Here is a 26,622-nt window from a genome sequence, read left to right on the forward strand (position 1 = left end):
GAGAGAGCTTCAGACCTCAGCGGTCTGATCCACCTGTGTGTGGATACATGTTTTCCAAAATCAAGCCTCACGGGACAGAGGAGAAACTCGGCTTCTTGAAATAGGATACTGTTTCCTTTTTCCATATGGCTACATACTTTTAAAAGGAGTGCCTGCCTTGTTCTTGAACTCCAGAATGTGAATTAAAGACCCGTCCCCATCCACAGGGAGCCCACCCCCATGAGGAAAGGAGGGTTGCAGAGAGCTCTTTTTTTTCCTCCCGTCTTTAACAGTATATGCAAAATAAAACTTTAATTTGAGTGCTTTTTGAAAAACTCCAGTTGATTTCTGATCTACTAAAGTGTTATATAAGTAGAGATATAAATACACATTGATCAATATTTTATTCAATTGTCTTTCCCCCTTTGAGCCACCTTCCAGGCAGGTGGCTATTCAGTGTTCAGAAGTGTAAATGCAGCTAGTACATAATGACTTCATTTTATTCCGTTGAAATACTGAAGGCACGTGGAAAGGTGCTATTCTCTCTAGGGGAAGTAATCCGTGGGGTGAATGCTAGATTGTGGATGAGGGCTAATGGAGCATGTTAATAACATAGCAGGTTAACAGGCCGGTTACTTGTAAGGAGGCTGCCAGAGCTGGGAAGGCAAAGCCCTGGTAGAAATGATCCCCTTCGTGTTCATACTTGGAAACGGTTTCCTCATTCCCCCAACACAACTGAAACGTTGTGTTCTTGTCCATCCCAGTAACAACACAGCAGGCAATACACAACCTTGCCTTCTCCTGCTTTGCAGCTCCTGCCTTTTTACACTCTGCATTCTTCTTGTTTGCAAGTTGAATTAAACTCTTTCCTCCTTTCGATACAAAGAATAAGATATTCTTCTATGAGTTTCGATCATAGCCCCTTTAGAAAAGCGTGAGAGACAGAATTCTAAATGATGACTGTCAGCAAAGGACAGATATAAAGTCCACCAGAGGAGATGTCCGTAGCGGAGGCAGGCCTGGGAGGCCCATCCAGCCTCAAGAGCTCTGCATGCCATAATGCTGACAAGGTCTCTGTCTGAACAACACTTTCCTACCCCATGCTGTCCTAATGCTCTTGAGTGTGAATTAAAGACCCCACCCTGTCCGTAGGAAGCCCACTCCCAGGAGGAAAGGACGGGTGTAGGAAGCTGTTTTTCCCTCTCTATACCAGTATGTATGGATTCACCTGGATTTACATCCATCTGGATACGACTATAACACAACATGTTCTGGATAAATCTGGATTTGAAGAAATATCATATGATCTGTTTTTTTTAATATTTTCCTCTAATTTCTTGGTGTTTTGAGAAACCATTTGTATCTATATCCGAACCATATTCCTACCTATACCTGTACGTCCACCCATGTCTATCTATATAATGTGACAATTAGGTAAATCCTGAAAATGAGCCTGGTGGATAAAATCATGAGCCCCATGAACTGGATTCAGAAGATGCGGATTTGAGTGCCAGCTCTGCCACGGGCCGGCTGACTGACCTCAGGCAACATAGGAACTCTCCCGTGGCCTCAGTCACCTCATCTGAAGAATGAATCTAAACAATCCTGTCTAACAGGGATGTTGTATCCAATGTAGCATGTACGTTAAAAGACTTTGTAAATGGTAAAACTGAGAAGGCAGCATAATCAACATTATATACCAACAGTGGATGTATCTGAGTCATGGGATTATGTCTCATTTTAAGTTTATTCTTTACAGGTCGTTTGGTCCCAGTGAACATGCTCTTCTCTCCCCAGGAACAAATGCCTTAAGACGAGAAGTGTGTAAGTTTGTGTGCAGGTGTACGTGTGTGTATGTGTGTATTATGTGTGCATGTCTCTGTGTCTCTCTGTGTGTATGTGTGAATATGTGTATATGCATGCATGTATGTGTCCATTGTGCACATGTGTCTGTGCACATTAAGTGTGCATGTCTTTGTGTGTGTGTGCCTGTGCATGTATGTACATATGTGTATAAAGGAAAATTTAGTGATGGCACAATCCTTCCAACTACTTTATTTTACCCAAATTAAGTCTTTAATATTTATCACTAGATGGCATGTCTGTAGACCATACAACCCATAGGACACAGCTGATCCTTGCCCACTGGAGGCACCATCCTCCCAGTAACATGCAGGAGAGACCTGCACAGACAAGAAGCAGGCTTGGGGCTTTAGGCAAGGAATTCTGGGAATTAGGTAGATGGGCCCTGGATGGGCTGATCCCATTGACCCCAGGAAATCCTTACATTGAGGGAATGGTTGAGGCTGGAGGAGGGCTCAGGAGGACCCTCTAAAGCACAGGGTCCAAAGCTGGGGCCTGACACTATCTGGGGGTGACCCTATCCTGGTGTCTACTATGGTCCCTGCCTGAGATGCACCCAATAAACTTTGGCTAAATAAATGAAGGGATAAAGTGGATCACCAGGTGGTCTTCATGGTTTTAAGAATGACTTAAAAACTAAAGGTGAAAACATCTGTAAGTGTCTCTATGCTCATTCTGGAGTTAAGAAAACTGAAGTTTGGAGATGCTCTGGGATTTGCTAACTGCCACACGCCCCATTTTAAGCGGCACTGTTAGCTTTAGAAACCAGGTCTCCTGTCTTCTTTAAGGATGCCTTTCCTTTTGCATTAATTCTATATTCAGTTTGAATTCACTTGCCTTCCTTCAAACAAATATCAATCACGATATACGGATATATGGCGGTATTCAACAATCTCTCTACAGTAAGAGGTGTGTGTGTGCGTTCTAATTTGAATTTAATCACATAGGAGTTGAGGAGGGGTGATAGGCAGAAATCGCAATGTTGAGAAATTTGGTAGAATTAAGGAGAAAAAAGAAAACCCAAGACACCTTTGAATGCTTTTTCTTTGGCTTCATAAGTTATGAGGGACGAGTGGATCTTGGAAGGAAACAGTTTGTCACACTCAGCGTCGTAGGACAGATATTTATCATCTGATACACTGCAGCCTTGTAGAATGAAAGCAGGAGCCATGAACTGTGCAGAGAGGAGGGTGCAAACGGTTGCATTCTCTGAATTCATTGAAGATGACGTGAAAAAGTTGTTTGGATGGTTTATTACGTGTGGAAGGGTCGTAAAATCCAGGCTGAGCCACCAGGAGTAAAGTGCGGTCAGAGATAAGGGTGAGCGTGAAGAAGGTGATGCTGCAATTAAACTTGAAAACCTCTCTTTATAGACACATTAAAAATCATGCTCAAACCAATAGAATGAATAAGCAGCCTCACTGTATCACAATCCCGCAGCTATGAACACATATCCCTGGAAAATAAGATCTGGAGTGTTTGCTCTCTCTCTCTCATTTATGGAGTGATGGTATGTCAAGTCAATTTAAATACTATGTAAATGCCAGGTAGACATTTATTTGTTCATTTGACAAATAATTATTAAGTGCCACTTATGTGCCAAGCTCTGTACTAGGGGGTGGATATATAATGATGTAAAAGGCATGGTCCCCATTCTGGAGGAGCTGTAGAATGTGGGAGAACGAGGAGTGACCAGGATGGCAGAAGAACAGACAAAAGGGGTCCCTGACTTGATAGTTTTAGTTTGGAGTGGGATAATCAGCTTGTCAGAAGTTCTATGCACACTTTCTCCTTATAATTATTATTAGGGTCATACAAGCTTATGAAAGCAAGTTTTCAAAGTTCAGAAAAGTGAGAAGAAAAACAGAAACACCCTTACCACTCAGAAACAATAGATCATCTTGTATTTCTTTCTGATCTCTTATTTATACATATATTTGGACATTGTTGTTGTTTCTTGTTATTTGGGCTTAATATAAGCCTTGTATGTGTTATATTAGTGGCTCAGTAACACTATTTTTATGGTTTTAAAACATTCTCTCATACTTGGGATGCTGCATATTGAGATGAGGGGGAGGGACATTGACAAAACTCAAGTGCCTGGGTACAACCTCCCCAGCCCAACCAGTTTATCCAGTTTCTTAGATGGAATACAATTCTCAGTATTTTTTAGTTCTTTTGAGACTGATGTGCAACCAGTGCTAAGAAACCATGAATAAACTGTTTTTTATTTACTTGACAATTGAATTTTCCCAAGTTTTTTTTTTTTTTTTTTTTTTTAATGGTAAATAATCCTGTAATGAACATCTTGGTGTTAAGGTGTCAGCATTCTGCACTATTTCCTCAGCATTGCATCTGAGCAATGGGATTAGTGCACCCAAAGATGCACCTGTCTTCATATATCGCTATTCCTTCTCATTCCTCACAAGGAACCACACAATTAGTAGGGGGTATAACCATTTAACAAATGGACAAACGAAGCCTCAGAAAGTTTAAGTCATTGGCTCTATCCAGCTCCAAAGAACCTGCCCTTTCCACCATCTGTGTTGACTTACTAGACAATCCTTCTAAAATTTTATATCTGTTTTATTCCTGGTGCAACTCTGGGCTTCTCAGGCCAATAGCCTCCGGAAGAAACACATGGGTAAGGGATTTGTATCTTAATGACCTTTACAATCTGGTAGGACTGAATGCATTCAGAGAGATATGGAAGATTATGACATGGTTTTGTCATCACAGCCAGTGACTGACTAACAGACAACTATATCTATAATCTAGTTATAATCAGAAAGAAAAAGATAAGAATAAAAATGAAAATCCAGTTCATCACTTTATTATTACATCTACTTTATAGATGAAAAAATTGCAGTTAAGAAATTAAAGTAACTTTTTTTTTCTCTCAAGTTGATATGGCAAGATCTGACTCCCAAAGATTCTGATTCCACAGCCCCAAAGTCCTAAGAATCTGTATTTTAAAATACATAACCCAGGGATTCTGATACAGAAGCTCTGTGGGCCTCCTTCACCCGGCTGCCCTCTCCTTATGTTCCTCTGCTTTCAGATGTGTGGTAGCCATGGAAGGAGTTTCTCAAATCTCCTTGCCAGATAGAACCTTCCTCAAGGGTTGTAATTAGCTGACATACTCCAGTTGCCACACCTTCTGGGTCCAGGATCCTGTGTGGTGCTCACGCCAAAGCAATCTCTCTCTCTCAGTCGCTTTCAGCCAAAGACGAGAAGTTCCACTGAGGACTTTAGAACTGGGGCATTTCAGCTTCTAACAGATCACCACTAATGAGGAATCTTTGCTCGGGGCTCCGCATCAGCTTGGGCAAGACTTTCTCAGCGCTGTACTGCATTCTGAGGAGTTTTCTCAGCCCACCCTCCTCCCTCCCCTCTCTCCTTTTGCAGAAGTCTGACACGCATCTCAGCCGGATAGCTCCCCCCTCCCACTCCAGCTCTGGCTCCTTCTCCCCTTCATCATTCACGGGCATTTCCCCCTGATTCGTCTCTCACAGTTTAGATTCCCTTTTGCTGTCCACTTCCTGGAGGACTCTCCGACTACCACACGGTTCTCCCAGGAAAGTGCAAGAAAGAAGCCCCAAACCAGTGGTGGGCCGGAGGCAACACACACCTCAAATGGCAACACTTGAGTGCAACTCTTACCAAATCTGTGTTCAGTGACACCCCACTGACAGCTTGAAACTGACCATGGTGGAAATGTTTACACTACAGAAATCAGCAAATGCTGCAGATCAAGACTATTTTTTTTCCTCCAGGAGCCCCTGTTGTTCAAGGTTTCCTAGCACGTGACTGTCCCCAGTGTCACAGCAGCTAGGATTCTTAGACATTCTGGACCACAGATGATATTTCCCTGCTTCCAGAGGGTAACCACACATACACCACAGCCTGTCCTCCTGTTACTAATCTCCCATTGACTTTTCTCCTGATAAAACCCCTGCGGCTTCGCATCCCAAGAGTTCATCATGTAAACACTTGTCTCCACCTGCTTGCTGGTAGAGTTTCTCTGTTCAAGCGCTTCTTGTCATCACTGCAAGCTCAAAATTCTCTAGTAGCCCAACAACACTCGATAATTTTGTAATCAATAAGAAATTGTACTGGCAAGAAGACAATAACAATAAGTCAAACTCAAAATTATATGCTCTGGATGTAATCCCCTGACCCCATTTTTTTCCGTTTGGGCAAGCACATCTCAAAAGATGGGAAGAGATCATTTGTATTCATAATGAACAAAAATGCTCAGAAATCCATGGTTTAGTTACATCTTGGTGTGAGATGAAAAGAATCAACAGCCAAAGGAGTGAGATTGGCCTAAATAAATAAATAAATAAATGCACACATGGATTGCTTTCAATAAAGAACATTCCCTCTAGACATGGGGAGAGGAAGAAAAGTATCCTCAGAGCTGTTGATATAAATGCAAACAAAAAATTATACCAGAGGATTTTAACTTGTGTTTTATTTGCGAAATGTAGGCATCAGTTTTCTTAACTGCAGACTAAGTTTTTTACCATTATCAGAGTCCTGTTTGTGGGCTCAGTAACATTATGTGTGTGTTTGTGTGTGTGATGTGTTTCCTATGTGTGTTTGCATATGTGTGCGTATATGGGTATGTGTGTGCATTCTGTGTGTGTGTCATGTGTGTCTATATGTGTGTCTGTGTGTGTAATGTGTGCATAGTACTAAGGCACCTAGTAAGTGTTCGATAAAAGCGAATCTATTTTCTCCTTCTTTTTTAGTTATTAGAGTCTATGGAGACAAAGGCACCCACATTGCCTTGCTGGATGCATTCATTATTAAAGAAGAGAGATTGTTTTACGGTGTTTCTGTAAGCGAATGCTAATGCATTAAATGTCGAAATAAATAAAACAGGCAGACAAAAAGACAAAGCAAAATTCTTAGTGGACATAGCTCTATTAAACCTTGCACAACTGGAGGGTGGCCATGAGGGAAGTAAGGAGCAGGGAACTGTTTGGGACGTGGGGAATCAATTACACTAGGAAATGCAAGATGAGTCAGAGTGTGCAGGACACCTCCCAGGGCATCTATGCAAGTGTGCCATTACAGAGAAACTAGTTTTATACACAGTAAAGATTTTCCAAGTACTCTCTCTGACTTAGTGCTACAGAATCCACATGAGCTGGGCACAAACATTGAAGAAGATCAAAGTGGTACACGGCTTCCTGGATTTAGTGCCTTCCATCAAAATCGAGTTAGGACAGGGGAGTGAGGATGGGGAGTTTTCTTGACAAATTGCCTTGGATTTATTTTTCATCATTTATATTATATTACATAGGATTGGAACGCAACTCAATGGAAGGACAGCATAATAGTCTGCATGTTTAATACGATGTCTGCTACAGGCAAAATAGATAAAGCATTCATATCTTTTTTTTTTTTTTTTTTAAGACATTGACCAGCTTAAACTGGTTTTTGCCTCGTTCAATAGGTGGTTGTTTTTTTTTTTTTTTTTTAAACTTTTTTTTTTTTTTTAACTTTTGGGTTTATTTATTTATTTATGGCTGTGTTGGGTCTTCGTCTCTGTGCGAGGGCTTTCTCCAATTGCGGCAAGCGGGGGCCACTCTTCATCGCGGTGCGCGGGCCTCTCACTATCGCGGCCTCTCTTGTTGCGGAGCACAGGCTCCAGACGCGCAGGCTCAGCAGCTGTGGCTCACGGGCCCAGTAAGCATTCATATCTTAATGATAGGTAAATAATCCTTTAGTGTCACCGATGAACATGCAACTAGCAGGCATTGTCTATTTATGAAAACACCTTTATATTTGTACCCCATTACAGCAGAGATATTGCTACATTGGTAGCTATATTCCTACACTGATAGAATAAACAATTCACACACAAACACACACACACACACAGACCAGCAAGATAATGGTGGTATAGTCATACAATAATAGCTCCCTGCTAGAAGCTAGAGAATTTCCTTCTCATTTTTCTAATATAAAAGAAACAGCTCTGCATACTAGAAAGAATTCTTGAGACCAGGGTTCAAATCTCAGGTGCTCTCCTGACTAGCTGTGTGACCTGGAACATTGTTTTGCAAACTATCATGTGCTCATGAATCACCCAGGGATCCTGTTAAAATTCAGGTTCTGTTTCTCTAGGTCTAGAGGGGAGGGTGCCTGAGACTCTGCATTTCTCACAAACTTGTACCTGTGCTCAGGATGGTGATCCTTGGACTCGACTTTGAATCTCAGTTTCTTCATCTGCAAAATGTAGATGCTCATGTTTAACATTGCAGTGAGGATTATAACCAAACAACGCTTATAGAAGCCTCGGCCAAGAGTCTGGCTTGCAGTGTGTTCCATCGGTGGACGTGGTTACGACTATTATGAATGATGTGCTCATGGAACCAGTGCAGACATTAACCACCTGAAGGGAACAAGGTAACATCAATGAGATGCATGTGGTTCCATCACCTCCTTCATCCTACAGCTAATGGCAATGTTGCAGATTTACTTAGCCCTGTAAATTCTGACTGCAATGCACTGTGCATTCCACCATCTTCCTCAAAATAATAAGGACACTGGGAAAGAAATAAAAGGAGAAAATCTGTTTGCCTTAGAAAGTTTCCGCAGCTCAGCAGAGCCCTGCACGTATTGGATGGTAACTTCATTTCCCAGGGTCTGGTGGAGACCATAATCCATGAAAATGGAACACAAGTCCTTGCATGATGTACTTTGCAGTAAGCCGCTAAGATTCACTTGCAGCTCTGCGTGAGACCCCTGAGTTCTCTTTGATAAGTTGCCCGACCCGAGAAAGCTGAAAATGTGTCCATTATTGTGAGGGCTGCTGGGAGGAGACAGTATTGGAAGCGTAGAGGGTGGTGGATCACGGACCCTGGGGTGCGAAGCCTGCTTCCTGACCTCGTTGGTTGCACGAGGAGAGCCTGAGTTGGTTTTACAAAGTACTCAAAGCCCTGGTGAGGCAGGGTAAGACGGGATTTGGGTTGCCTTCTACCAAATGCACGTGGGTGAGGTTATCAGGGTGCTAAGAAGGGTTTTAGCACCTGTGGAAATGCGGGAGCCGGCACCAGGCAACCCTGCCCCTCCCCTGCAGAGGAAAGATCACCCTGGTGTGCAAATTGCAAAGTCAGGAAAGAATAATGTGTAGTGCAGACGAGGCCATGGGGGGGCTGACCCTCTCATCCCCGGCTTGGGAGAGGATAAACTGTTTCTGTTTCTCTGGAGGGCAATTTGGCATTCCTTTTCAAAACCTTTAAAACTGTGCATACCCTTAGACCCCGCAGACCTACATCGGAAAAATTATACCAAGGAAACAACATAAATGTGTGGAATATTTTAGCTTTAGAGTTCCATGCCTGGAACTGGGATGCAGGATTTTTATTTTATTTATTTATTTTGGTAATCTTGATGGGTAGGGAAAGCTGAAAACAAAAACAAACCAAAAAAAAAAAAAAAAAAAAAAAAAAAAACACCAACAACAAAAAACAAACCAACAACAAGAGCAATACAGAGACAAAGCAAAAAACAGTTATCTCTTTTCAAAGCCACAGGCAGTTTTCTCTCCCAGAGACCTGGAGCCTGGGGCTGGCCTTTGGTGGAGGACCCTCTAGTGCTTGGAAGCAATCCCCTTACATGGGGAAGAATATTAAGCCAATACTCTCCCCAGTATCTCCAGGCAAATCTGAGAATGCAGGTGTGTTAGACTCAAAAGTTAAGTGCTGCCTCTTTCTGTAAATTGTTAAGTGCTGTTTTTACCCAGAACTGCATTTCTGCAGACTTGTACCCTCCTTTATATATAGCCCAGTTTCTTTACTAGATAAGGTTTCAAGCTGGTTGCATTTTGCTTAGAAAGGGGGCCGGGGGGCATTCAGCCATGCAGTATTCAGATGGTGGTAGGCAGACAGGAGCCGCATACATAGCCTGAGGACCTGCTTTCAATTCGCTTATATTCTAATGGGCTGAGACAGGTAATAAACACGCACATGAGTAAGTAAACAGATACAAGAATGTGTAATAAAAATAAGTCCTATGTAGAGGAAACTACAATAACAATAGAAAGTATTGAGAAGGTCTCTGAGGGCCCTGATGAGGTGGTAAGGAGTGAATGAAGGAAGAGGGATACAATGGCCGTCACACTAGAGAAAACTCTTAGGGGGAGCCATTGCTGTGAACACTTATAGAAAAAGGCCATGGCATTTGGAGGCATGGGAGATTTTATTTTGGATGGCTATTTGATGGCAGATTTGCAGGCTAATGAGAATGATGTAGTAGAGAAGGAGAACTTGATGATGCTGAACAGAACGAAAAAACCTGGAGTAACACAGTCCTTGAGAAAGAAGGCGGCATGGGGCAGGGAGCACAAGCAAAGGAGTTGTCTTAGGGATGAGATGGGTGCTGATTCCATCACATGGGGGGAAGCCAGAGATTGTGAAGACAGACACAGGCAGCCAGTCTCCCTGGAGAAATAAAGATGGAGAATTTATGTCTAATTGCATCCTTCTTCTTTGAGATGTAAGGTGAGGTCAGCAGTAGAATGTGGTGGCAGTGGGGGTGATAGTAGAGGAAGGATGGCTGTGAAACCAGCATCTCCAGAGCTGGAAAGGTAGATCTACCTGGAAAACGTAGTACTGTCTAGTTGGATTGAACATCTATTTCAGATGCGTGGTCACTTACTGAAATGCATCCATTCAGCCCATTTTGCAACATTCTTCAGCCACAATCAGCTCCTCGGCAACACATGCAGAGAAAGAAGACAGTCAGTATAGCTAGGTGTGATGAATAATTTTATGTGTCAACTTGGCTATACCACAGTACCCAGATATTGGATCAAACATTATCCTTGATGTTTCTGTGAAAGTATTTTTAGATAAGATTAACATTTAAATCAGAAGACTTTGAGTAAAGCAGATTTCCCTCCATAATGTGGGTGGACCTCGTGCAATCAGTTGAAAACCTTTAGAGAAAAAAGAGTGACTTCCATGGAAGAAGATGGAATTTTGCCAGAAGACTGTCTTTGGACTCAAAATGCCACTCTGCCCTAGGTCTTCAGCCTTCTGGTCTACCCTGAAGATTTTTGAACTTGACAGCTTCCAAAATCACATGAGTCAATTCCCTAAAATGATTCTCTCTGTATACACATCCTATTGGTTCTGTTTCTCTGGAGAAGGCTGACTAATCCAACAGGTTTCAGGGGGGAAGTGGGGTTACCAGGGTAGTCTGATGAGCAGAGAATGGGCAAGGGAGTGAAGGCTGTTTGCAAGGGATGGCTACGGTCATAGTAGGGAAATTGTACATGGTGGGAGGCTGTACCCATCAGAAAAGTCTAGGTTACCCTGGAATAAGAAACAAGCCCCAAATCTCAATGGCCTATCACAGCAAACATTTACTTCTCAAGCAGGATGCATCCAGCCTTTGTTCATTGTGGTCGCTCAGGGACCTGTGTTGATGAAGGCTCCATCTCAACATTGGCTTCCACAATTGTTGCAATGGGAAGAAAAGAGGGTCAGGGAATCTCACTGGTAATTAAAATTCATATGTCACTTCTTCTCAGATTTCATTTTTGAAAGCAAATCACAAAGCTTCATCTAACTTCAAAAGGTGGTCAAGGAGCAGTTCTACCATGTTCTGGAAAGGAGAATAATCAGAAATTTGTGAAATAGCTTTAATAACTACCAGGGACGCCAGATAATAAAAAAAGCAGTAGGATCGATGGACTAAGGGTCTCAGTGGTGCTGCAGAATTTCTGGACTGGGAAGACTGGAGTGATCTGGAAGCTTGGAGGCTATAGTCAGAGTGTGCTGAAAGGCTGAAGTTAAGTTTCAGAAACGGTGAAGCTAAGAGAGATGACAATGTAAAGACAGGACCTTGTGCAGAGCTACCTGAGATAGGGAGAAAGTTAAGTTCTTTACAGATGTCATTCTCACAATTAGTGTGCAGGAGGGCTTCTTAAAATACAGGTTGTTGGGTGCCACCCACAAGAGTTTCTGATTCAATAGGTCTGAGGTAGATCCTGAAGATTTGCATTTCCAGCAGGTTCCCAGGTAATGCTGATGGCCTCTGCCTTGAAGGTATGAATATACAAAGAATAAGAGGCCTTGGTGTTAGATAGGTCAGCACTATGGATTTTGAGTTTTTTTAAGATTGATGGCGGTGTACACCCTGCATAATTCCTTTCACTTCAGTTTAAATAAGATTTGTGATGGCAAGCTATCACTCCTATGGTGATTATATGACAGGAGAGATTATGCGAGTGTAATGAAATCACTAATCACTTGACTTTGAGTTAAACAAATGGGAGATTATCTTGAGTGGGCCTGACCTCATCAGGTGAGCCTTTCCAAGAGTCTGAAGTCTTCCTGAAGGAAGAGGTTCAAAGTGGGAAGGGGCCTATGAAGGAGGCCCTATAGTGAGGACCAGGGAGCAACCTATAGGAGCTGAGAGCTGACCAACATGTAGCAAGACAACGGGGACCTCAGTCCTGCAACCACAAGGATCTGAATTCTGCCAACAACCTGAGGGAACCTGGGGACAGACGTTTCCCCTAGTTGAACCTCCAGAGGAGGATGCACCCAGGTGACACCTTGATTTCAGCCTGTGAGACCCTGAGTGGAGGACCTAGCCAAAATGTGCTGGACTCCTAGCCCACAGAAACAACAAGGTAATAAATGTGTATTGTTTAAGCCCCTTAGTGTGTGACAACTTGTTACACAGTTTATGAATCAGAGTTCTCCACAGAAACAGAACTAATTATTAATTAATTTATTTAAAATAAGATATATAGATATAGATACATATCTATAGCTATCTTGATATACTTATCTATCTATTTATTTATTTAGTTAAAGGAACTGTCTCATGTGATTCTTTTGGGCTGGCAAGTCCAAAATCCATAGAGCAGGCCAGAATGGAAACTCAGACAGGAGTTAATGCTGCTTTGAGGTTGAATTTCTTCTCCACCAGGAAACCTTAGTTTTAACTTTTAAGATCTTTCAACTGCTTAGATGAGGCCCACCCACATTATTGAGAGTAATCTCTTTAAGTTCAAGTCAACTGATTCTAGATGTTAACCAAGTCTATAAACACCTTCACAGCAACACCTAGATGAGTGTTTGATTAAATAATTGGGTACTAGAGCTTAGTCAAGTTGACACATAGACTATCACACACAGAAATAGAAAACTAGGACAAATTAATTGATGTTGAAGGGACAACATTAAAATAGTCTAAATAAAACTTTAAGTGAAGGGCAAAGCACACAGCATACTCAGTAAGTTTCTGCTTTTAATTGAGATCATCTTTCCAAAAATTTAATTTTTTAAAATAATATATATTCCCCATATCCAAAATGTGACATGATAAGATGGAATAATCATTGTACACAGAATAGGGAAAATTGGAAAGTGTCTTTGTTCCAGAATTTGCCAGCTCATTTATTTTGGTCAAGTCCCTTAACTCCCTTTGTCTCATGATCTGCAAAGTGATCTTACCTTACAGCAAGATAAGGTTAATTGATTTGAAAGTTCTTCCTAATTTTCCAGATCTCCTCAAAAATGATTCAGAAGGGCTTACAATAAAATGTGCTTTAAGGCAGTGAAAACAGAACCAGAAATTTAAAATCTATTTAGAAGAATAGGAGAACACATTTATTTTGAGGGCTGATAAAATTATTGTGATTGAGCGATGATTTAGCCTGCAGCTCTGCAGCAGCAAAGGCAAAAAGAGAAAGATGTTGAGATGCATTTACTATTTCAACAACGACCACAAACACTATTATGTAATGGGAGTAAATACACGTTTATTAGGTCAGAGAAATGTTTCTTGGAAATACTTGATTATGCCGTGACTCATAAAAAGGGACACTGATGTGTGTTCTCCAAAACAATGGTTGTGGGTCACACTGGCCTGAGTGCCAGTACCAGCTCTGCCAGTTTCTAGATACCACTCTGAACCTGGGTGAGATACTTAATGTCTCTGAGCCTCTGCTTCCTCATCCCAAAATTGGGAAGATGCGTTGTATCTTCTTTATTGAGTAGTTGTGATGTATTTAATGGAGTAGCTATATCTAAAGGGCTTAACTCAGTGCATGATTTAGAATAAATTCAATAGACATTACCTAGTTAATTAGAATTTTGATTGTCATTGTTGTGGCAGATACTTAAAGTTCTTTACATGGTCTTTAGTCTTACAAACCCATGATAGAAGTCATCCCACCTCCAGACCGAATATTCATTCATTCCCTCTATACATATCTTCTGAGTTCACTGTTCCAGGGGCTATTTAGAGACGGTATAACCATTATGAGTCTTAATTTTATTATCTATAAAAGTCCAAGATTGGGGGAAGTAAGGATACCTACCTTGCCAGGTAGTGAAATAAAGCTAGAAAACATTACAGATGAGAATCAAGCCTAGAGCTTCTGGAGCATTCCAGCCCTCATTTAGTTTTTCAGACTCTGGCCCCATCCCACCCTACCTACTGATTCAAGATCATCTTGATCTGCAGAAAAGGATGGTCCTCTCCAAGACGATGTTCATATATATGAACTTCACATCTCAAAAAACGTGTCTGACGGGAAATTGATGTCAGGGCATGCTGCACTTCAGCAACTGTAATAGCACAAAATTAACTTCTGCCCAAGTAAACCCTTCCTCAATGCAGTGATGGACACTCATAAGTTGAGAGCTTATTTTTGTGAGACTTGCATAAGCTCTAAAATGGGAGCTCTTCTTCTGAATACAAGACTGTTATACACCAGTAAGTGTGATTATCCCAAGGGAAGGTTGTTTTGTTTATTTATTTTTCCTTAGGATATCAGACCTGCTAGTCTACATTTCCATGGGTCCATAATCTTTCAATTAGATACTCACTTGAATATGAATTATTTTGCCAGTGATCCTTGCAGAGGAATGTTTGGGAAAAAAAGAGAGAGAGAAAAGCTTTGCAAACAAGAAGTCTCATCAACTCAATATTACACTTTGTCATTAATGACACTGACTCTTTCATTCAGTATTCAGCCCAACTTAACAGTAATTTGTGCCTGAGAGCAGGAGAGAAAGGGGGAAAATGAAGGCTGAAGAGAAAGTGTTTATATTAGAAATAATTTTAAAATAGTATCTCTAACACATAGTGAGAATGAATATTATTTTCACCATTAAAATTCAATTATATGCACAGCAGTTTTGCCTCTCTCTTAAATGGTAAAATGGTACTATGGAGCCTTAAGTGTGGTGATAGTTGGTGTATGCATTTCCTTCCTTATTTTTTTGCACTGCTTCCTATATATATTGTACTTTGCATTTCCAAATTAATGATCCTTCTGTGAAAAGCTTTGTAAGGTGAAAGAGGTGCTCTTTAAAGAGACGTTTCAAGATACAAAGAGCATAGATGTTAAGATCTCAGGTTGCATTGGTTCATTCCTCCCACAAGTATGTGTTATGAGTTCAATCAGCCCCAGGCATGGTGTTAGACACAGAATTCACCAGGAAGTAAGGATGGACCACTACCCAAGGAGGGCAGATTCCCAAAGGGAGCTGGTCTTGGAGCATGCAATCACAAAGAGGTTATGAGAAATGGCAGAGCAGGCATGTCTTCTAATCTGAGACCCTGGTGGGTCATAATGACGTGAGAAAGACACTTTGGGATCCACGGCACATCCACACAAATACTATGCTCTACTTAGGACCCATAAGAAGATCAAGGTTGCTGGAGGGTAAAATGCGAGGAAGGAGTCGTTGATGGGAAGAAGGACGAATGGCTGCTGGTCTTCACATCCTGATGTCCAAAGGACGCTAAGCAGATGAATGCATGTAAATGGGTAAAATCTGAACAAACTCTGTAGTTCAGTTAATAGTACCAATGCCAATTTCCTGGTAATCGATGTGGGAAGCTCAGTGGCAGGTACACAGGAACTCTCTGTGCTATTTTTGCAATTTCTTGTGATTTTAATATTATTTCAAAGTAAAAGTGTTTAAAATATTTTTTAAAGTACATGCATTGTAAAAAGGATACTAAGCCATGAAGGTAAGGGGGGGCCAGTACAGACTTCAGTGCAGAGATGTGTTTCCTAACGAGGTTAGACTTGGAAGGAACTTCAAAGATTTTCAAAACACACCCCTTCTTCTTCATGCAGGAAATGAAATAGAATTCCAGACAGAACTAACAGGATCACACAATACATTAGTGATGGAGCTGGAATGACATGACAGTCTTGTTCAATGATTGCCTGGCAGTTTCAGTTTTTGCATTTATTTAGTCATAGATGCTGAAATGTATTTGAAAGAGTGTACTCTCTTAAGACAGACAGCTCTGTGTTTTATCCTCATCTTGACCACTGCAGACCTTTCTGGTTGTGACCTGAAGTAGTTTAAGGCACACTCTGGAGTCAACTGCCCAACTCTGACTCAACCTGCATTGGAATGGGACTGGGGGTCAAGTGTATTTCATGTTCCCCATCTGTAGGAGCCAGGAATTTATGGTACCTACTGCGTAGGTCTGTAGCAAGGACTAACCTGACCCATGTGTGGATGGTTCTCAGCATTTGTTGTGGCACATGAGTGTTCAGTAGTATTTTACCTATTGTTACTATTTGAGCTGACTGACTCTGGACACATTATTTAATGTTGATAACTTCCAAATTCACATCTATAAAATGGGGATAATCATAGGTATTTAACAAGGCCATGAGAAGGCTGGGTGAGATAACGTATGTCATAGGTCTGGGACAGAGTAGACATTGATATCTACTAGTGTCTCTTCTTCCTGCCTCTTGACCCTCTTCCATGCTGGCCAGCTCCTCTGTGCCCCATCTACCAACAGTACATGGCTGACCCCAACAGATATCCTGCCCTGCCCCAGGGTCCTGGCCCACATCTCTCCTCTTGTAATATATTCTAATTTTTAAAAATAGATATTTATCACAGAAAAAATAAAAAAGAGAAAAGATTTACCCTCAAATTTTCTGTCTAGGGTCATGCATCATGCATATTTTGGCATGATTTCCTCTAGGTTCATTTTACATATTTTTACACAAGTGAGTTTATTCAGAGAGAGAACAGTTTTGTATCTTATCATTTGTTGGGGAGAAGGGTAATGGTGCTTAAAAGTATTTTTCTTTGTCATAAATATTTTTAACAATTTATAATGGCTGCATAATAGTCCTTTGTGGGAGGGGTATATGTATGTATTCAGTGATTCTTATATGAAAATGTATTTATATAAATTTTTCCAATATAAATGAACAACAATGTGATGAACAGATCTTCATGCATATAACCTGGACTTGCTGATGGACTTGTCTAATGTTGAATTTTATCTCTCTTCTGGGTTTCTGATCTCATTTGCTCCATCCCTGTGTTTCACTCCTTTGGTTTTTCTGAAGTTCATCATTGCTGAATAGCAGCTTCTTGTTTGGCCTACTACTTAGTTCTTTACCTCTTTGGGTACCATGTTCTTCCCAAAGGTTGGGTCTCTCACTCTAGAGGCAGGTCTGGTCTGGGCTCCTGTCCCATCTCTCTTTGCCCGACTTATTAGAGTTAATATTACTAGTCTCAATTTGTCAAAAACAGAAACAAATACAACCCCACAACTAACCCTTTCCATTCTATCAGGATGCCTTTTGAAGACATGGTACTCCTTATGTTTTCTTTGTTTTGATTTTGAATGGGCAATATCAAGTCCTCCAAGAGGTGTAGAATGAAATGGAGAAAATATGATTTGTAGGTGGATTGACCATGGAGCAGACGTTCAAAATTACTAATCTAGTTCACACAAGCATGAGCTTTGACCTACAGTAGAAATGAGTTCCAGTCTCAAGAATTCCAATAAAGTTATTGAACCTGTTTGAGCTTTAATTCCCTGTCTGAAAATGAAGGATGACAACAGCTATTGAATGAGTTGCCATGAGGACTTCTGATCACTGGGTTTGTGCTGGTCACTAGGCAATCTAGTGGCTAATCAAGCCTCAGGGACAATTGATATGTCGACAATCAGTGCAAAGAAATCATTAATATCAGTGTGAACTGAAACATGAAAATTACCCACCCACCGTAAGCCTCAGTTTCTCTCTCTGAAAAGAATTAGAGAAACACATACTTATTCTTTAGGGCTGTTCTATTGAAAGAGATAATGCATTTAAAGTGCCTGACATATGCCAGGAACTCAATAAATATTCATTTCTTCTCACTCTCCTTCTCCTCCCTAATGCCATCTTGGATTTCACCACAAGGCATTTGACCAGGCGAAGATGGTCACATTGGAGACACGGGCAGTGAGGAACTGCACTCCTCCAGACTTTTTAGAAAATGATTGAAAGTTAAACTGGGCCAGGAGTCTGGTGACGTTTGGGTGAGAGACAGAGTTAAATTAAGGTTTAATCTTAGCCCCTTCCATGTGTTAACCAGGCTGTGCAGAGCCAAGAGCTTGAAAGAGATTCAATGCTGAATTTTCTCACTAATCTGATGAGAAGAGAGAGGCATGGAAAGAAAGAAAATGAGAGAGAGGGAGAAACAGAGTTCAGATGGCTAATTTTCTAGCCAGCAGCTACTGGAATGTTTCCATGGAGATATGAAAAGAGACAAAAAGAAATAATAACTGAAAATGGGCTTTATTGGCCGGAAAGAGTTATCGTCCTGCTGGGGTGGAGGTCAGTTGGCAAGAGGATGGATGGAAACAGGTACTCGGGGGACATATTTCATTTTAATATAGTCACTTTGGTACCCCTCTATCTGCACATTCAATTAGCATTGGAGGGAAAAATAAAAGTCCCTCGCATGTCAGCCTGCTTTCCAAGCTCGGGGGAAGAAGTTGTGTAAATGCAGTGACCTTACATTGCTCTCCTCAGAGAGTACTCTCCATCTCTGTGTTGGCCTCCGATGTTAAAGAAATGGATAGTTCATTCTTTTCCTTTTCAGTTTCCTTCAGGAAAGAAAAGGTTTAAGTGTCGTTTTAAATGCAAGCAGTTGAGTAATTGTCTGTTTTGTAGATTCTCTTACATCCCCCAGAGTTATAAGAACCAACCCTCCATGCCTGTTCCTTTTCTCCCTTCTTCTCTCAAGTGCATTTTGCTGATTCAGTGATGGTTGACCTGAAATATGGCTCATGTGTCCCTCCACCATCTCCAAGGCATGTTGATGGCAAGGTGAGCTTTGCATGGAGCTTCCAAGGTCACAATCATCAGCAGTGAGAGTTTTTCAGGATTTTCTCCCTCCCATATTTTTTTACACATGATTCCAGCTCTCCTGTCAAATCAGCTTAACTTGTTTGGATTTGTGCTGCCCTGAATCATTCCTTTAGACCATAAGTTTCCAAGAGACCCTTCACCCCTGACTTATAAAATTCTACTAAGTTTTCAACATACCAATTAAATTCTATTCCCTAGGTCTCCCTGCCCCAACTCTCAAAAAAAAAAAAAAAACTGTGTTTCAATCTCCCCACCTCTGCACAAACTTGAGTGAGTCTGATCTCAGGAGCATTCATTCATTCATTCATTTATTCATTTATTCATATTTGTTATATTTGTGGAGGATTTTCTAAAAATGGCTACAGTATTTCTAGTTCTGATTGCTCTTCCAAAACCTTGTCCCTCCTCAACAATAAGTGGAGTCTTCGTTCCCTCTCCTTGAACCTGGGTGGCATCTGCAACTGCTGCCTTGACTAATGGAAAGTGGAGGTGACAGTCAATGACGTCTGATGATGGTGAGCAAAGGGGGTACAGTCCTCGCCTGGATCTCTTTCTTGAGATGTCACCCTTAAAACCTCCATGTTGTTAGGAAGCCCAGGCCACATGAAGAGGCAGCATGTAGGTGTTCCCATCATTGACAGCCTATAGTCAATACCAAGTGCAAGGCACATGAATGAATGAGCCTTCAGTAGCTTCTAGCCACTGAGTCACTCCTCACTCAAGTATTCCAGCTGAGGACTCAGACATACTGGAGCAGAGACAACTACAGTAAGTCCCCTACATACGAACCCTCAAGTTGTGAACTTTCAAAGATGTGAACGTGCATGCCATCAACGTCAGGCATGAGTGAAATTGCAGCTTGCCCTCCGTCTCCTACTGCTGACAATCCTTCAGCTCTACCATCTCCCACCTCCTCTCCCTCCTCCAGGCAGTAACTCTTCTTGCCTGTTCACTCGAAGCCAGCCCCTGTGTGCCAGCTGTTGTGCTGTACTACTGTACCGTTCAAGATACTGTCCGGTAAGATTAAAAATGTTTTCTTTGTTTTTTGTGTTTGTTTGTTTTTTATGTATTATTTGTGTGAAAAGTATTATAAAACTATTATAATACAGTACTATATAGCCAATTGTGTTAGTTGGGTACCTAGGCTAACTTTGTTGGATTTAACGAACAAATTGGACTTACGAACGCGCTCTCGGATCGGAACTCATTTGTATGTAGGGGACTTACTGTACTCACTTTGCCTAGTTCATACAGCTGATCTCCAAAATCTGCGAGCCTAATGCTGGTCATAGCAATTAAAAATAGAGCACCATTCATTCATTCATCCATCTCTTCATTCTTCACCTAAGTCACGTTCACTGATGTCCACTGTGTGTCATACACTATAGGCATGTGCAGGGGGTCTACCCTGAGGAGCTCACAGACATGCCAATTATTCTCCTATTGATCCCTGAATCCCAAACAACCATAGAGCAACCCTCCTAATGTTGCATTTCAGACTTTCACAACCATTCAATTATGAAATCATTTCTGCAATTTCATTCCAACTCAGCTCCTTTAAAATAAGGGACTGACTCTATATTTCCCATGGTACATAGCACAGTTTTATAAACTTAATAGATGTTCAATAATGATTTGTTAATTTAAAAATTCAGTTAATCACTGGTATTAGGTTTTTCAGGCCCCAAACAAATAAACTAAGTACATTTTGGAAAAAGACTTGAATAAATGAAACCATTCTGCAAATAGGAGAGAAGGAAGACATCAACAGTTTTTTGACCTTTACTATATGACAGGCAACTGCTCTTTCATTTAATCCACATAGCAATCCTATAAAAAACATGATAATACTCAAATTACAGATTTGAGACTTCAATCCAGACTGGCAAAGTTGTATGGCTACTGAGGGTGGTGCTAGGAGTCTAGCCAATGCAGAGAAACCCTTCCCAGCCACAGTGGTGGCTTCCACACATGAAGACAAAACACAGATGACATTTGCTTTCAAGACCTTTGAATAGGCTGCTTTGAGAAGGATGCTCTCCAATGTGTAACTTTATGTCTTGTGTGCCACTGGTACGTGGGGACTTGATAGCTTATGTACATTCTGGATGCCTCCTCTTTCAATGGTTTCCAAGCCTCACGGAAAAATGTTACCAACTAATACTCCTACTGTATAAGTGGGAAGAAACAAGGCACAAGACTTAAGGAAAAAAAAAAAAAAACGTTTCATATCCTCAAGAAGCCTTAAAAGTTAAAAACAAAATATGTTCATCACAAAAGCTCTATGTTAGCTTTGCTTTTATATGTTGTATGAACAGGAATGTTGTGAAACATTGCTAAATATACTTCCGTGAACACAGGGAGGAAGCTGAGGGGTGTGGAGCGTCTCCTGTGGAAACTGAAAGCACATCTTGCCCTGCTGCTCTGCTCCATGAGCATAAGGAAGGAGACTGAGAGACAGGAGGCTCCAACCTAATGTAAGTATACCTTATTACTCTGGGTGACCTTGACATCCAAAGACTTCATTTTAACCAACAACCCATTTGTTTCGAGGCTGTAGTTGGTAGTGTCTAGAAGGATGATGTAACTGTTTATTAAAAGAAACTGTGGTGTTGGGAATTATTCTTTAGATAGTGGGACTTCTTACAAGAAATTCCAAAAAAACCCAGAAACTTCTGGATAGCATATGGATGAAGAAATACCCTTCTGATGAAGTCCTTCTACTCTGCCTCTAGAGAACTGTGTAATTGGAATCAGAAATCTGGATGTGATCATCTTGACTCCATTAACCCATACTGTTTTAAAAATGAGGAAATTGGAGGCTGCTGGAGGTGGGGGGGGGGGTCACTTTCCCCAGGTCATCCCGTGGTTAAGACCAGTTGTGATCAGCTCTGAATGGTCCTGTGAGCTAGCACACCCTTGCTCCACACATCTTGCCTGGTCTGACCACCGTATCCACATTCTATTCTGTTCTCTACCTTCCTGGCTTCTGACCTTACTGTGAGTCTTATTACAGTCCAGACCTCACTCCTTCTATAGGGTTTGGCCACTGTCCCTCTTTTTAGCAACATCTTCCTCTAGAAGAGGGCCCATACATAAACACATTAATATGCCAGGTAAAAATCCTATAAGGACTGGACAGTCATAAAATAGGAGAGAATCATTCAAATTCAAATATATAGACCATTCTGGCTAAAATGATAGGTCTGCTGGTTGGAACTGGTTGCATGAAGCTCATTTGAAAATCAGCATGGACCACAAATGAGGTCAGATGTCTTGATTGACAGCCTGGTCTAGATGACCATTGAGATACCTTCATCTCCTAGACATTCTTTCTTCTGTAACTCAGTCCAAAGTTGCTATCATATAAAATTATTCTTCACCCCACCCCTTTCCCCAAGATAGAACTATCTTTTTATCCTTTGTGTATCCCCATTGGTATATCGCCATGAAAACTTTAAGAAGAGTAAATATATTAATATTCATAATAATAGCAATAACAGCAGTAAAGCCATTGTTGAATGCATACATGACAGGTAAAGTATTAAGTGTGTTATTTCATTTAATAGCCAAAATTATTTTCAGGAACGGAAATCTTCTCTATTCTATCTTACAGATTAGGAAATTGAGGCACAGAGGAGTTAAATAACTTTCCCAAAGTCTAAAAAGTGAGGTAGCCAAGGCTCAGTTACATGTACTTCTTATTCTAGAGCTCAGCTTTTCTTCCAGTAGGTATTTTTTCTCTATCAGCCATCCGTTACTCTGTGAAGACCTCCAGAACTCCTCTGACTTTTGTTTAACATTTTTCTATCTGCTTGACTATGAGTTTCTAAAGGACAAAGACAGAGGGCTTCACACATAGTAGGAAATCATTTTTTCTCTATTGAAAACTTTGACTTAGAATTGTATGTTGGCATCATCATGTATCATGGAACAAATACAGAGCCTTGCATGAAGGGTACACATGGCAGAGCCATTTTCTTATTTTCTTTACTTTTGCCTGTTTTTAAAATTCACAACTGGCCCTTTAAATTATAACTGTGCTGTTACTAAGTTTTGCTGTGTAAAAAGCTTTTCCTAAAATGGGACACTTCGTTCTGATTGGTTCCAATTACATCCTCACTTGACTTTGGTGCCCAACAGCCTCATGATCCCACTTCAGTAAAAACCCATCAATGGGTGACTAAATATGACCAAGAAGGAAAGTGATTGTCAGGTGTCCCCTTCAATGCCCACAGAGGGCTCCAGAGTCATCCCGAGCTTGTCAGGAGAGCCCAGAAGGTCGGCAGGAGGAAAAAGTTAATGAGAATCAGTGTTGACTGCCAGAGATCTGGTGAGGGAGAGGGGAACCCGTGATCTAGATCATCTGACACCTCATCAATAACCAAGGACACTTGAGATCATCACATGCAGTTTTCCTCAAAGTTATTTCTTAAAAACTAATTTGCATGTGATGTTCTGAAATGAAAGGAATCTATAATCAAATAATTATGGGACACATCTCATGCAGGAAGTATCACAATGTACATTTGCATACAAAAATCTCTGAAATGTACAGAAAAGAAATCTACTCAGCTGTAATCCAGTATATTGCACACTTCCTTAGCCATTATGGAAGACACAGTTTGTTTCCATTGAATGTCCATTCTCTTCAATTTCCTTGGTAATGGAACTCTGATTTTATTCACATTGGCAATACCCTTGACTTAAAATACTACATTTCACAGTATCTCTTGCAACTGGGTATGGTCATGTGACTACATATTCTGGCCCATGAGGTAAAAACAGAGTGTCACAAGGGACTTCAGGAAAATCTATTTAGAGGAAATTGATTTAGCTAGGAGAAAACCATTCTGTCTGCCATGCTTTATACTTCTTCATTTCTGTTACTTGGAATGCAGATGTAATGGCGAGCTCTGGCAACCATGTTGAACTTCATGGTGACTGAAGATGGAAGTCATTGCTAAGGACTGTGGAGAAGGAAGATAGAAGGATCTGGGCTCCTCATCATACCAGCCCAGGACTGCTTACCTCTGGACTTATTTCACTTGAAAGAAAAATAAATGTCCATCTTGTTTTCATTGTAACTTTTTATTTTATATTGGACTATAGTTGATTAACAATGTTGTGTTAGTTTCAGGTATACAACAAAGTGATTCAGTTATACATATACATGTATCTATTCTTTATAAATTCTTTTCCCATTTAGGTTGTTACATAATATCGAGCAGTTTCCCTGTGCTATACATAGGTCCTTGTTGGTTATCCATTTTAAATATAGCAGCGCGTACATGTCTTTTTTAATAGCACTGGAACACAACTTCTGGTTAAATTAATCATTGAAACAATTTTGCATATAACTTACTATTGATATCTTTTAGAACACATTTTGGAAAGCATGGATTTGACTCAATCCTCAATACCTATATCTGCTGAAGAAAACCAAAGCCCAGGGAAGGGAGGTGATTTGTCAGTGGTCACAGCTGTTTAGCTGTAGATCTGAACTTTGGCCCAAGTAACCTGAAAATTGACCCCTTGCTCTCACATTTCTTAGGCATATTTTCTATAATTTGGAAAATAATTTCCAATTTTGAAATCACTTTAGATCCACAGCATAAATGATCCAGTGCATAAATTACAGATCTTCAAGTGCCTCGAGAGAAACTTAGAGTGCCTTAGAGAGAAAGTAAGCCATTTCAGGTGACCTTGTCCTGGAATGTTCACCACTGGGCATTTGGGGTGACTTGAAATCCCTCTGTCACTTAGGCGCAAGAAGTCTCTCTAAGAGAAGGCGATGGGGTAGCCAGCCAGAATGATATTTTATCCTCTCTCCTTTCAAATGCAAATAAATCAGGAAGGCCTTCACATCTGCCTCTTAAGAATGCCGCACTGAATGGTTCGGGGTGGTCTATCAACTTGTCTCACAGCTAACAGGCCAATTAAAACACCTTGAGGAACCTGCAAGTTGCTACAGAGGCAAAAATGTGGCCCCTGTTTGATGGGGCTCCCAAGTAAATAAATCCACGGTTAAATCTGCAGGGACAAGCTCCTCCTGCTCCTGTCTCTGATTGCTCTGAGTGCACACACACACAAACACACACATCACACCCCCCACACACACATCACACCCCCCACACACACATCACACCACACACACCCACACACCCCACACACACACACACCACACACACACCACACACACACACACCACACACACACACATCACACATCACATCACACACACACCACACATCACACACACACACCACACACACACATCACACACACACACCACACATCACACATCACATCACACACACACACCACACATCACACCACACACACACACACCCCACACACCCCCCACACATCACACCACACACACACGCACACACACACCACACACACACACACACATCACACCACACACACACACACCACACGCCACACACATACCACACACACACACCCCACACACACACCACACACACACCACACACATCACACCACACACACACACCACACACACCACACACACACACCACACACACCATATACACACACACACACCACACACACCACACACATCACACCACACACACACCACACACACACACCACACACACCACATACACCACACATACACACCACACACACACATCACACACCACACCACACACACACACCACACACATCACAACACACACACATCACAACACACACACATCACAACACACACACCACACACACACACCACACATCACATCACACACACACCACACACATCACACCACACACACCACACACACACACCACACCACAAACACCACACACATCACACTATGCACACACACACACACCACACACATCACACCACACACACACACACACACGCACACACCACACACATCACACCACACACACACACACACCACACACACACCACACACATCACACCACACACACACAAACACCACATTACACACATACCACACATACACACACACATACCGTACTTACCACACATGCCCCACACCACACCTACACTCTGAATTCTGCTAGGCTGAAATGGAAACAGGAAAAGGGAACACTGTATCATTAATTACTCTCTCATTGTTAGAAAAAAAATTAAATTATGATATTGTTACCTGAGGGCTTGCTGACAGACTTCTTCAGGTTCTCCTCCACCTGGCGTAAATCCAAGGCTTCTTTTCTCCCTTCTTTCTTTTGAATTCTGGAATGCAGACAGCAGAATTTTCCATCAGTAAATGAATGTGTCTAAACCCCAATTATCATGCCGTGTCAGGAGAAGGGGCCCTTAGCCGTCATTTCACTCCATTTCTAAGCAATGAAATACTGAATCCTTGGGGTATTCATAGGTTGCATCTCCCCAGAAGTTTCTAGCAATTTGGGGGCTTTTTTCCCCTATAAATTCCCAGTCACACTCATTTTTAAGGAATTGTTTAAAACCTGTGGTGGGATTTCACATCTTACATCCCATAGATTCTCACATTTTCAGAGGAACATGGGGAGATTTTACAGCCTTTTTTCCTTCCTCTCCCATATGCCAAAGTTAACTAGTATAACAAACAAATCCCAGG

This window comes from Eschrichtius robustus, chromosome 1, assembly GCF_028021215.1.
Source record: "Eschrichtius robustus isolate mEscRob2 chromosome 1, mEscRob2.pri, whole genome shotgun sequence".
Lineage (NCBI taxonomy): Eukaryota > Metazoa > Chordata > Mammalia > Artiodactyla > Eschrichtiidae > Eschrichtius > Eschrichtius robustus.